We start from the raw sequence: 13,003 nt of genomic DNA, 5'->3' as shown, positions 1-13,003 counted from the left end.
TGCAGAGTAGTGTTGTGTTGTGTTGTGTTGTGCTGTGTTGTGCTGTGCTGCGGTGCTGTTGTCCATAGGGGCTGTGTCCACTACTTCAAAGTCCATAGGGGCTGGCTGTGTTGTGCTGCTGTTGTCAATAGGGGCTGTGTCCACTACTTCAAAGTCCATAGGGGCTGGCTGGACTGTGTTGTGCAGTCAGTTGTCCATAGGGGCTGTGTCCACTCCAAAGTCCTGTGCAGTGTCCCAGTCCTAAAGGGGTGCTGTAGTGTTGTCCAGGGGGTGCTCTGTCCATCAGGGGTGCTCCCCCCAAGTGCTAAAAAAAAGAATATTTTTTCTGTGTTTGTGAATTGTGTGTGCAGTAGCCGCATGTGCATCAACAAAGTAGTGCCAAGCGTGCGCCTGTGTCATAAGTAAAGGGCCGGCTGGCTTGACCGTTAAAGGGTGCTGTGACCCCCAAAGGGCACTCCAAACTAAATAAAAAAATATTTTCTGTGTTTGCGAATTGTGTGGGCTGTAGCTGCACGTGCATCAACAAAGGAGCAGCGCCAAGCGTGCGCCTGTGTCCCATAAGTAAAGGACCGGCTGGCTCATTTCTTAAAGGGTGGTGTAACCCACAAAGTGCACTAGTCTCCAACAAAAATAAAAAATGATTTTCTGTGTTTGTGTGCGCTTTAGCCGCACGTATATATCAATATAACATAAATGGAGGACCAAACTTTCTCTGATAAAAATAAAATAGGGAAAGATCAAGAACCACTTCCTCCTAGTGCTGAAGCTGCTGCCACTAGTCATGACAGACGATAACATGCCATCAACGTCGTCTGCCAAGGTCGATGCCCAATGTCATAGTAGAGGGCACATACAATCCCAAATGACAAAGTTCAGGAAAATGACCTTGAAAAAAACATTTAAATCATCTGAAGAGAAATGTAAACTTGCCAATATGCCATTTACGACACGGAGTGGCAAGGAACGGCTAAGGTCTTTCCTTATGTTCATGACTAGTGGTTCAGCTTCACATGACGATGGAAGCCCTCCTCCCACTAAAAAAAATCAAACGAGTTAAGCTGGCAAAAGCACAGCGAAGAACTGTGCGTTCTAAGAAGATATCACAAATCCCCAAGGAGAGTCCAAGTGTGGTGGCGGTTGCGATGCCTGACCTTCCCAGCACTGGACGGGAAGAGGTGGCTCTTTCCACCATTTGCACGCCCCCTGCAAGTGCTGAAAGGAGCACCCACAGTCCACTTGCTGATATGCTAATTGAAGATGTCACTGTTGAAGTACAACAGGATGAGGATACTGGTGTAGCTGGCACTGAGGAGGAAGTTGGCGAGGAGGATTCTGATGGTGATGTGGTTTGTTTAAATCAGGCTCCGGGGGAGACAGTTGTTGTCCGTGGGATGAAAAAGCCCATCACGGTCATGCCTGGGCAGAAGACCAAACATTCCACCTCTTTGGTCTGGCAATATTTTTATCCAAATCCGGACAACAACTGTCTTGCCATATGTACCATATGTAAAGGTGAAATAAGTAGGGGTAGGGACGTTAACCACCTAGGAACATCCTCCCTTATACGGCACCTGCAGCGTGTTCATAAAAAGTTACTGTCAAGTTCAGAAACTTTGGCTAAGACCGTAAGCAGTCCAGGGACACCTAAATCCCTTCTTCCTGTTTTATCCAAGGAATCGATGGATGAGGAGGATGAGGACGACATCTTGCCTCCGTAGAGCCAGTTTGTGCAGGGACACATTAATTGCCAGCTTGTTTTGTGGGGGCCCAAACGAACCAATCATTTCAGCCACAGTCATGTGGAAGACCCTGGCGCTGAAATGATTGGTTTGTTAAAGTGTGCATGTCCTATTTATACAACATAAGGGTGGGTGGGAGGGCCCAAGGACAATTCCATCTTGCACCTCTTTTTTTTCTTTGCAGTATGTACTGTTTAGGGCCTAGTTTTTCAAAAACACAAAACCCAGAACCCAAAACACGGAAGGGTGGTTTTGGCAAAACCAATCCAGATCCAAAACACGAAGAAAGATCCAGATCCAAAACACGAAAAGTGGCCGGTGCACACCCCTAATAAGAACCCAGTTGGATCAATTTCCCCCTCAATACACATTTGTGATCCTCCAAAATAGTGAGGCTGGAAACCTCAGGAGTGTCATTTAGAACAAAATAGTCAGTGAGAATCTGGTGCAACTGAGATTTACAATAAGCATGCGAAAGAAGGCTTTCATTTAAGCGCCAAGTGCAAGGTTTAGGAGGAAGAAGACTGGTAGAGAGTGCAAGAGTGATCAGGGCATGGTTAGTCCAAGTCATTGGTTCAATAGTGGTATGTTGTAACTGTAAGAGATGTAAGAACCTATGGGGCAAAAAAAAAAAAATAGTTCAATCTAGAATAAGAGTTGTGGGGAGAAGAGAAAAATGTATAGTCTCGGTCAGTAGGGTGTTGTAAACGCCACACATCAATCAGCTGGTGCCCGTGTAGCGTGTGTCTAACACTTCGGTATGGTTTAGAGGGGCAACTACGGGAGAAAATGGAAGTATCCACATCAGGATGAAGTGTCCAATTCAAATCGTCCCCTAGAATGAGGATCCCCTCTTTCAAGGCATCGATACTGTCTAACACTGTTTTTAGGAATGAGGGTTGGTTGGTATTAGGCACGTAGAGACATGCAAAGGTGTAAATCTGACCATGGAGAGTGCCCTTAACTAATAATGTCCGACCATCAACTATAGAAAAGCGCTCCAGGGCTGTGAAGGGGGAGACGACGAGATAATAAAATTGCTATTCCTAGGGTTTTACAGTCCCTATTATTACTATAAAAAGTATTAGGAAAATTGCGTCTTTTCAAAGAAGGAGCCGCATCAGCTTTAAAGTGTGTCTCCTGGATAAAAGCCACATCAGCTTTAAGGGCATATAATTCACGCAGTGCCCTAGATCATTTTTCAGGGATATTTCAGGGATATTTAGCCCTTTTCCATTTAATATAACAACCCTAAGGGTTGTATTCCAAAAACTGGTCGCCATCATTTACTAATAATTATCTTGGTAGGGGAGAAGGAGCATGGGAAGGGAAAACAAAAATCTAAATAAAACAAGAAAAGGAAAAATACAGACACAAATAGGTAACAACAATAATGGAGAACATTGAAAAACCACTCCTTAGCCGCACGGGTGTGACGTACACAACCTGGCATAAGGACAAGCATATGCGGTGTGGGGGGGGACACTAGGGGTCAGTGACAGCAGCCGCCAAAACTAGAAAAACACAATAAACTAACAGTGCAGAGAACTACCTAAGCATTTACAGTCTCAAAATATTATAAAATCTAAGGTAGACCTGTCGAAGCTGGATGATTGGCTGAGATCATCTGTCTTAGTCAGTACAATATCATTGTGTACGGTGCTATTTTAGCATTGTGTAAATCTGCCGTGTTACTGCACACTGTTAAAGTCTTTACATAATAAATGCGCACGGAGACACATATGTATTTAAAGACTTTATATATATTTAAAAATGCAAGGTTTGGTCAGTGCTGGCAGACAAGTCCTGTGGACATGTCTGTGACTAGTAATTGAAAAAAAACACACATACTGTGAGGTGCAGACGAGTGTTTTGAATGAAACATTGGGCCTGATTCAGAGCCGGTCGCTATTTGCGCTCGCTAAGAAAATAGGGGTGGCTATTCAAATGAACAGCTTGCTGTTTGCGTCTGTTCACGACCTCTAGGTCTGAACGAGCGAACAAAACTTGCGGTCATTTTTTGGGAAACTACGCCCCCTGGCCGCTCGCATCCTACATCATGTCCACTATTTATTAGATTAATCGAGTACATCGAACAGGATATGAGCTGCTCGCTATTCTTGTGGTTGGTTTTTGCTACCACAATTTTGCGAGCAGTTCTGGCTTAAAAAAAACCCAGTGACGTCAATGACGCTGATGTTTTAATTATGCACACCCATAAAACACCCGTTTTGACCTTTAAGCACGCCTGCGATCGGATCTCCACTCCCCGTTTTCAAGCACCTTCCCCTGTTACCACCCACATACGCCTCATTCTGTCACTGAAAATAGCAGGCATTCGCTATTTTGCAAGCACACGATTTTTGGCCGCACTGACTGGTTCGCGATTGCGTATTACGATCCGTACGCATGCGCAGTTGGGCAAACATCGCTCGGAGCGAACGAGCAGCCACTTGCGTCCGGCTCTGAATCAGGCCCTTTATTTTTAAGTCTGACTCTCATTGTATGCCTAAAGGAACTAGCATTTACATTCCAAATAGGCTGGAGAGGCCTTTGATTACAGTGTGATTCCTTCAAGTATCTGCTGGCCATCTCTGATCAGAACAACTCCATTGTCTGTCATTTTTTAACTTAGTTCAGACAGAAGTAATATCAATAATACCAGTTACTGGATAAAGCTAGATATATAGATATATTAATATTTGTATATATATATATATATATATATATATATATATATATATATATATATATATAAATCCATGACACTGATGCAGATTTACACACACACACATATATACTGTATATATACATACATACACATACACTTAAACGATCGCATGTGTATCCACAATGCGTGCACACATATACACAGTTGCTATTGTAAATATAAACACACACAGCGCATGTTTGCGCTGTACACAACCCCTGCACACAGCGCACCTTTTACGCTGCGTGTAGATGCACAACGCATACTTACATATAATCATAAATATACACGCACTCATAAAAGGTTCCTTCACATTAAACGTAATATTAGAGGTTTTAGTAGCATATAATTATGTTGTGAAATGTATGTATATGATATTTAAGGTATACAACATGGTAGACATGGAATGTTTGGTACTATACTGACACTATTTATTTCCAGATATCTGAATCTATCAGCGAGGGAGTCGCATCTTGCATTCGATGGTTATGGATTATAGGAAATTATTGGTTAGAATGTATACTCTGTAATGTAGTGCCTTTAGCTAGTTTAAACCAATTAAAGAAATACAATGTAATCTCAAGAGACTGTGGAGAATTGGGACATACCGCTAGTGAACTGTCCTATGAACTACAGCATACTACAAAGACCAAGAGCAAGAATCAATGGAATTATATTCGTCTGTCTACATTGTTGTTATCATGATCTGTTAGGGTATATAACCTGTGTCCTGGTCCCAGTCAGTAGCCATTCTTCTTGGATGACCACAGGCTTCTGGACTGACGACTGTTAACTGGGACCGTTGCGCATGTGTATGTATCAAGCTGTACCTTTTGTATTTAATTGTCTTTGCGCTAATTGTGATAGATCATAGCGTGTAACTTATTTTGTTGCAATAAGAACTTTTTGTGCTTTGGAAACACAGTTGGGCTGGAAATCAATTATTTATTGTGCGACAAGTAACGCTAAATAGCGTCTTGTGATTTTTTAGGGGGTAACGACAATACGGTATTCATAGACCTAAGACATAATACTTCCAAAAACACATCAATAGAACATCAAAACATGGAAAATGTAAAAAAAAAAAAAAAGAGAGTGTAGAGAATCTGTCAAAATATATAGACCGAAAGAACATGGGGAAAACATATAAAACTTGCAAGGCACTAAAGTGAGCCATACACAAAAACTCTGGGTTAGCACAAGTCCAGGCAGTAAGTACACAGTTGAAAGGGGAGATATAACAATCTCTAACTGTAAAGAAGGCAGATGGCAAACAGTGTGATAATTGCGTAAAACAGATAACTATCCAAAAAAGTCCCTGTAATATACTGTATAGGCCGGCTAAACCCAGGTTCATGGGATTAACAATGCAGAGCAGACCAAAAGAAATTCATGTCACCCGACTATTGGATTGGCTTCTACAATGCTTGGGACTCTTTGCTGGGTGTTCAGCAACTTGCCATCTGTCGTCGTCCATCTGAAGCACAGGTGGAAAAAAGCCCATTGTGCAATCTTGCCAATCTGGGAGCTGGGGAGGAGTAATCCCCAAAGTGGCACAGAAGGAAGACAAGTCTGAAGGATCTTTAAGGATGAGCTGTTTCCCTTGGTGCATTACCTGTAGACTGAAAGGGAAGCCCCATCTATAGTGCAAATTGAGATTACATAGTTCCACTGTAAGAGGTCTGAGTGCTCTTCGGTTCTGGAGAGTAGACCTGGCCATCTATCTTGATAGAGTCTTGATTACGGACCTTGCATATAATCTCCTCCTTCTGTGTAAAATAATGTAGGTGACATATAATGTCTCTAGGCTGGTCTACCGCTGCACTTCGAGGCCTTAGTGCCCTGTGTGCCCTATCAAAGGCAATTGAAGATTCTGGATTCCTACCCAGGATATCATTAAAGATTCTGGTAAGATAATCAGTCAGACTATTCACAGAGATATCTTCCGATACACCCCGAATCCTAAGATTGTTGCACCTGCCTCTGTAGTCCAAGTCCTCCAACCGCTGTGACATGGCAGTGATCAAAGATGCCTGGAAGACCACCACTTCACTTAGACCATTATAAGCATTTATTGAAGTATGCCGAAATTCCTCACATTGAGAGACCCTCTCGCCCAGGTGTGAAATGTCTGCTTTAATTTCCGCTAATTCTGAATAGATAGTGGCATGAAGATTACACTCTAGAGAGGTAAAGTCTTGACGGGCAGGCATAGAGTGCAAGAATCAGAGTTTTTGTGAAAGATCATTTCCATCAGGGTTCTGGACGGACTGGGAGGAAGCAGCAGAAGGGTCAGATTCAGCTGCAGGTTCATGAATTGGTGAAGGCAAGGAGCAGGAGTCATCACTGAGTGGTGATGGGATGGTCAGCTTAAGGAATTGTCGCAGGTCTGATCTAGAGGGAGTAGAAGGAGGAGGACAGGCGTCCTTTTTGGCAGAATGCTTTTTAATCTTCCCCATGGCTCACAGTAAAGTGATAAAAATAAGAACTGTTAGGACTCTGCCTGAAGTGCTGTGAAAAAATGAAAGATGGCCATGCCCACTGTCTCTGGAGATCGGCTCCTCCAGACCCAGTAATATAGGATCCAAAGCAGTGTTAGTGCCAGCAGCTGCAAGGTAAGTGCAGGGTCTTAACTTCAGAGTGATTCCAGGCAGCTTGGGAGCCAGGGATCACAGTAAAGGGAGCCTGGGTCTGCAAAAATCCAGGTCCGGCTCCAATGAGGACAGTAGGTCTCAATCTTTAAGGAGGCAGGAAGCTTCCCCAAGCTCTCCAATCACTACTGCCTGCTATATGCCTGATGAGAAACTCAGATAGGGCACTGGCAAGGTCTCAGGGGCCAGGCAAGGGAGGAATATAGAGAATATAATTCAGAAATGCCAGAAGCCCTGATACCACACGTCCTCCTTGAATCTGTAAGTATTTTTCTTACCCCTACCCTAACCCACCCTTCCCGGTGCCTAACCCTAACCTCCCCCTCCACGCACCCTAAACACTCACTATCCGGTGCCTAACCCTAACCCCGTTACTATACCATAACCTCCCCCTAACACCATTGCCATTCTATGCACCCTGATAGCCAGATGAGGCTAGCATAAAAAAGCTCTAAGGGCTAGACCAAATGATTCCGGGCCTGGGGTTCCCCATCCCTGGCCTAGAACATTAAAAGACCATTATATAAACACCAGAGCAAAATGGGGTAGCTAAAAGGAAGACCAGAACCCTGCTGAAATTATCAGATGCATGTTAATAAATTCCGTATTTTCTGAAAGGTACTATGGTGAAGCAGCTAATTGTCATTTCCTAGCAGGAAGTCTGTTGAATGGAAAGATCTTTTGTGGTCAGTGCACTCCAGGTGAGGCCAGGATTTTTTAAGTGTTCTGTGGGAAGGGGTGAAGAGTGTCAAATGGCCAAAACTGTTTACAGCACTAGCTTTGAAATGGCCCTGAGGTGTATCTGTGCTTTTGGGGTAAAAACTGTTGTTTTTCATGATTTCCTGCACATTGGAGGAAGACGAATGCTAATACAATTGCTGGTTAACCTACATAGACATTTCGACTCTGTGTGATAAATGTATCAAAGGATGAAAGTAAATTACCAGACCAATGGTGGGAGGATTTCACCATGCTGTATTAGGTGTTCTGACTATATATATATATATATATATATATATATATATATATATATACACAGTACAAGGCCTGCAAGCCTGGTTTGTGTACCTCTTTTGGACATTTAGAAGGAACGAACAGCTGTAACATCTTTGTATGCTGTGATACCCCAAAGGGGAAGAGTCTTTTTAAGACTATTTGAGCAATAAACATCTTGCCTTTGCAACGACTACATCTGAATCCTGCAACAACAGAATTGCGCCAAACGCTATTGCTGCTTCTGTTCTGGATTGAACCCAGTGTCCATTGCAAGGGATCAGTAAGTATCATCAGACATCCTTTATCAGGTGTGGCCGCAGCATGTCTATGCATACACAGCAGCAAGCAGTTCCACGGAAGAACTTGGTGGTGGCAGCTACATACCCGCCCACTGCGCAGTGCATGGAATCAGTGACAGGCGGTTACTGATGGTAAGAGGGAATCCCTGATACCCCAAGATCCAGTGGGAATCAAAACTAATCAGTGATCAGGTGGTGAGTTGAGGCCATGCAGTCACAGATATTGGTGGCATAGCGGTGGGATAATCCCAGGCGGCTTTTCGATCACACGATTGGAGAAGCCAAGTTACTTAGGAGAGGAGTACCTGTAGTTTTGGAGAACATGCAGGATGGATGACTACAGCAGAACAGAGTCACACCAGATGGAGGTGGGAAGCGCTATCAGTGACAGCATCCATGAGGGCAGCGTAACATCGGGTGCCCCTTAGAACCTGGTGAGGGCACCAAGCTCCACCCCCTCTCACAGCAGTTATATTTCCCAGCACAGAAATCCCAACATCCCTGGGGTGGGGTCGGGGGGGTGGGGGGGGAATGGGCGGAACAATGGGTGGAACGGATACCCTAGTGGATCAGCTAGTGAAATTGGGAGAAAGGGCAATGGAGAAGGAAGGCATCATCATTATCTGGATATGGCATGGCAAGCGGGCACCACTGGCCTCGGTACCCCGAGGACCATTGCTGACTGCTGTACCCAAATCAGGCTGCAGAAAGTTTGCCAAATTTGCAGAGTGATGGAGACATTGATGGACACTTGCAAGTATTTGAAAGGGCTTTCTGACTCCACGAGTTGCCTAAGCGGGAGTGGGTCAGACATCTAGAACCCACTCTGCATGGAGAGGCACTGGAGGCCTATACAGGAGTGGCCACCGAGGAATGCGGTGACAAAGTTATAAGGAGCCTTCTACAGTGATTTTCATCACTCCTGAGTCCTACAGGAAAATGTTCTGGGACTTACCCAAGAACCCTACCAGCACCCACAAGCAATTTGCCACCCAGCTAAGGCAGTACATGGTGAAGTGGGTGAAGGGATCTACTACCACTACCTGGGACACACTGGTTGACCTGATGTGCTGAGAAGTTCTATTGCAGGTGCACCCCAGGAGTGAAGGCAGGGACGGACTGAGGCTGTATATCAGCCCTGGCGGTCTGCTCTGTACTTGCGTGTGATGGGAGGTATGGCTAATGCAAGGGGGCATACCGCAAGTCACAGGGGCTGGCCTAACAGCATGCCCCCATCTGTTCCTGGCCCAGTACAGCCACCACCGACCCATACATGCCTCCACCCCTTTCGTCTCAGTGATATCTTAATGATTCCAGAGCCGTTGGGTGGAGGGTGAGGGGCTCTTCCTTCCCCCCTCCTCGAGCTGGTCCTAAGGCCATTGGCCCTTCTGGCATATGCCAGAAGTGCCTGATGGCCAGTCTGGCCCTGGGTGAAGGAGTGGGTGCTAGACCGATAGCTCGAAGATGGCAGCCCAGCTAGCGGACAAGTATGTGGAAATTCGGCCACAAGGGCAGAAGTGCCTGACCCCAGCCAACCCCAAAGGACTGTACAACCAGGGGAGCACCCCTCTTCTGCTCATCGACCCCCAAAGCAAACATCTTCCAACCCGGTGCTTTTGGCCAGCAATCGCCTCGTCCTGTCCCTGCAAATCAACAGAGACCACAAGGGCCCCGACTAGACAAGAAGTGTTATGGCTGTGGGAAAATCAGCCATCTGAGGATGATCTGTCCCACGGCCCAAGCACCCCAGACTTGTACCCCAAATTCGAGTGCTGGAGCCTGGCTTGCTTGTTTGACATGTAGAGGTGAGCCCAAAGGGACTGTTCCCACTTTAGTCAGTCCAATGGTGTGTGGCGAGAATCAGGTGGAATCTATGGTGAGTCACCTGCATGGCCACGGGGCCACCCAAAAATATGTGGTGACACCTATAGCCGGTCTAAATGGGGCCCCTGCAGGGATAAGGATTAAGAGATTCCAGAGCTTTCATTACTGTAGTGAGCCCCCACCTTATTGATCCTGCCGCAGTATTACCAGGTCACACTGCCAAAGTGACCGTTGCAGGAATAGAGCAAGAGGTTTCTATGGCAATAGTCTACCTGGAATGGGGAGCTGGTTGAAGAGTTGCCAGATGTTGCCATCAAGGATGGCCTCCCAACTGATGTGGTCATGGGAAATGATCTTGGTGGTGGAATAGTTACCACGTTTGCTGAAGCCATCAACTGGAGTCAAGTTTCCAGACTGCAGTTTCCATCAACTACACCAGAGCAGCCCAGAGGAAAAGACCACAGCGGCTAGACAACTGCCAGTGCAGCCTACCACAGCATCAACCACACCAGAGGAAAATATTATAGTGGCTAGATCAGCACATCTAACCAGCATGCATTTTGCTTCTGGTATGCCCACATCCCCGAGCAATGCAGAGGATGTTGGTTCCGGCTTGTTGTATCCTGTGGGGGTACCCAGTGATGCTTCTGTCCCTAGCGGTTTTGCCAATGCTGGTGGTGAGTATGGGTGACCACACTGACTTCCCTTTGACTGACCTCAACCAGACTAAGCCTAGCGATACCGACCAATACCGCCCTGTGAAGTGTCCCAACTTAGAAGGAAGTGAGGGCCACAGGCAGGAGTTCAGGGAAGCTCAGCTTGCTGACTCATCTCAGGAAGGCAAACCATGCCAAGCTGGCAGTGGCTTTTCAGGCATGGTGGTAGTGTGTGCGACCTGCCATAAAGGGTTTAGGTACAGGGTAGCCAGGAAGGTAGAAGGTGTTAGATCAGACAGGAAACATGTGAATCAGGCAGCAGATGAGGTAGTAAGAGTAGATCTAGAGGACATGGTAGGTTCCCTGGGTTGTAGGTCATCAGAGGAAGATTGGAGGGCAAGTCTGACAGTTAGGGCAGATAGACACCAGGTGGAAGTGACAGAGGCAGTGCCTGGGGTATAGAGTGGGTGGAAGCATTGGTAGGTCCTAACCAGTGGAGGTAGAGGCTACTAGGGACTGTCCCCGGCTCATGACCCAGAGACAGGTACTGATGTTAGCAACTGTAGGGCCCTATGGATGAGTTGTCCCCAACATTAGATCTGTAGCGACACCCCTTACAGATTTGACTAGGTAGGGACTTCGAAAAGTAAGTGGAAAGGATACCCCCTTGTGAGTTGGCATTCCAGTCATTAAGGGAGGCTCTGGTGCTAGATCCAGTGAAGATGGAGCAATTTTAGGACCAGAACATTGTGGTACGAACTAATGCATCATTGCACAGACTGGGAGCACTACTGAGCAAGGAGTGGTCATATGGGCAGGAACACCCTGTAGCCTGTGAGCAAGATATTGCTATGGTGGGAGGTGGGGTATGCCACATTTGGAACACATTGATTGGTGCAACTGACCCTCCCACAGTGGTAACTGACCACCCACTTTTGAGGTGCTGCAACATACCTTGGTGAAGGCTGATAGACTGTTGCAATGGAGCCTGGGACTTCAGTGTGACTATTTGGATGTTGTTTACCAACAAGGAAAGACCCTCTGCACTAGGGATTAACTGTCTAGGCCGGAGCTAAAGCCCCCCAGACAGCATCATTTCACCCCAAGAGACTACAGGACCAGAAACCAAATTGTTAGGACATGGCCCTCTGGTGGCGCACACAGAGGTGGGGGAGAAGTGTGGCTGGAAACCCGGCCCACGTGGCTAAAATAGTCACCACAGCACTGAAGGGGTTAACCCTCGTGCTTCTGCACCATTTTTGAATGGACCAATCAGCGCGGAAGTGCCAGTTGTAAATGTGAGCCATTGGCGAGGAGGAGGACTGCAGTCAGGAACACACGCTGGCCTCTGCATGATGCTGGGACCTGGCATAGACAAGTTCCAATGCTGGGAGATGGGATTAGTGCTAACAGTAATGCGCACGCGCACACACACACACACACACACACACACACAGAGCTGATCTGCAATATATTGGTGTATAAAGCTGAGTATATTTAATAATCTATGACATGTTTAAATGTATTTATAGTTAAGATGTGTTTAAATTAGGGGTGAGCGGGTTCGGTTTTCTGAAATCCGAACCCCCCCGATCCGAGGCCGATCCGAGTCAGGCTCAACTTTTCCCGCCTGACTCGGATCTGAAATTGAGGCAAAATGTCATCATCCCGCCTTCCGGGTCTCGCGAGTTTTGGACTCTATATAAGGTACACGCGTCGGCGCCATTTTCTCACTCGGCTGTGGACAGTGAAGAGGGAGGGTGGGAGTTAGGGCTGGCTGGGCTGTGTAGTGTTGTGCTGTGCTGTGCTGCTGTTGTCCATAGGGGCTGTGTCCACTCTTTCAAAGTCCATAGGGGCTGGCTGGACTGTGTTGTGCAGTCAGTTGTCCATAGGGGCTGTGTCCACTCCAAAGTCCTGTGCAGTGTCCCAGTCCTAAAGGGGTGCTGTAGTGTTGTCCAGGGAGTGCTCTGTCCATCAGGGGTGCTCCCCCCAAGTGCAAAAAAATATATATTTTTTCTGTGTTTGTGAATTGTGTGCACTGTGGCTGCACGTGCATCAACAAAGGAGCAGCGCCAAGCGTGCGCCTGTGTCCCATTAGTAAAGGGCCAGCTGGCTTGTCCATTAAAGG

The sequence above is a fragment of the Taudactylus pleione genome, unplaced genomic scaffold, assembly GCF_031769625.1.
Source record: "Taudactylus pleione unplaced genomic scaffold, aTauple2 ptg001021l, whole genome shotgun sequence".
NCBI lineage: Eukaryota > Metazoa > Chordata > Amphibia > Anura > Myobatrachidae > Taudactylus > Taudactylus pleione.
The sequence above is the reverse complement of the archived record's forward strand: the minus strand, read 5'-3'. Positions refer to the sequence as shown.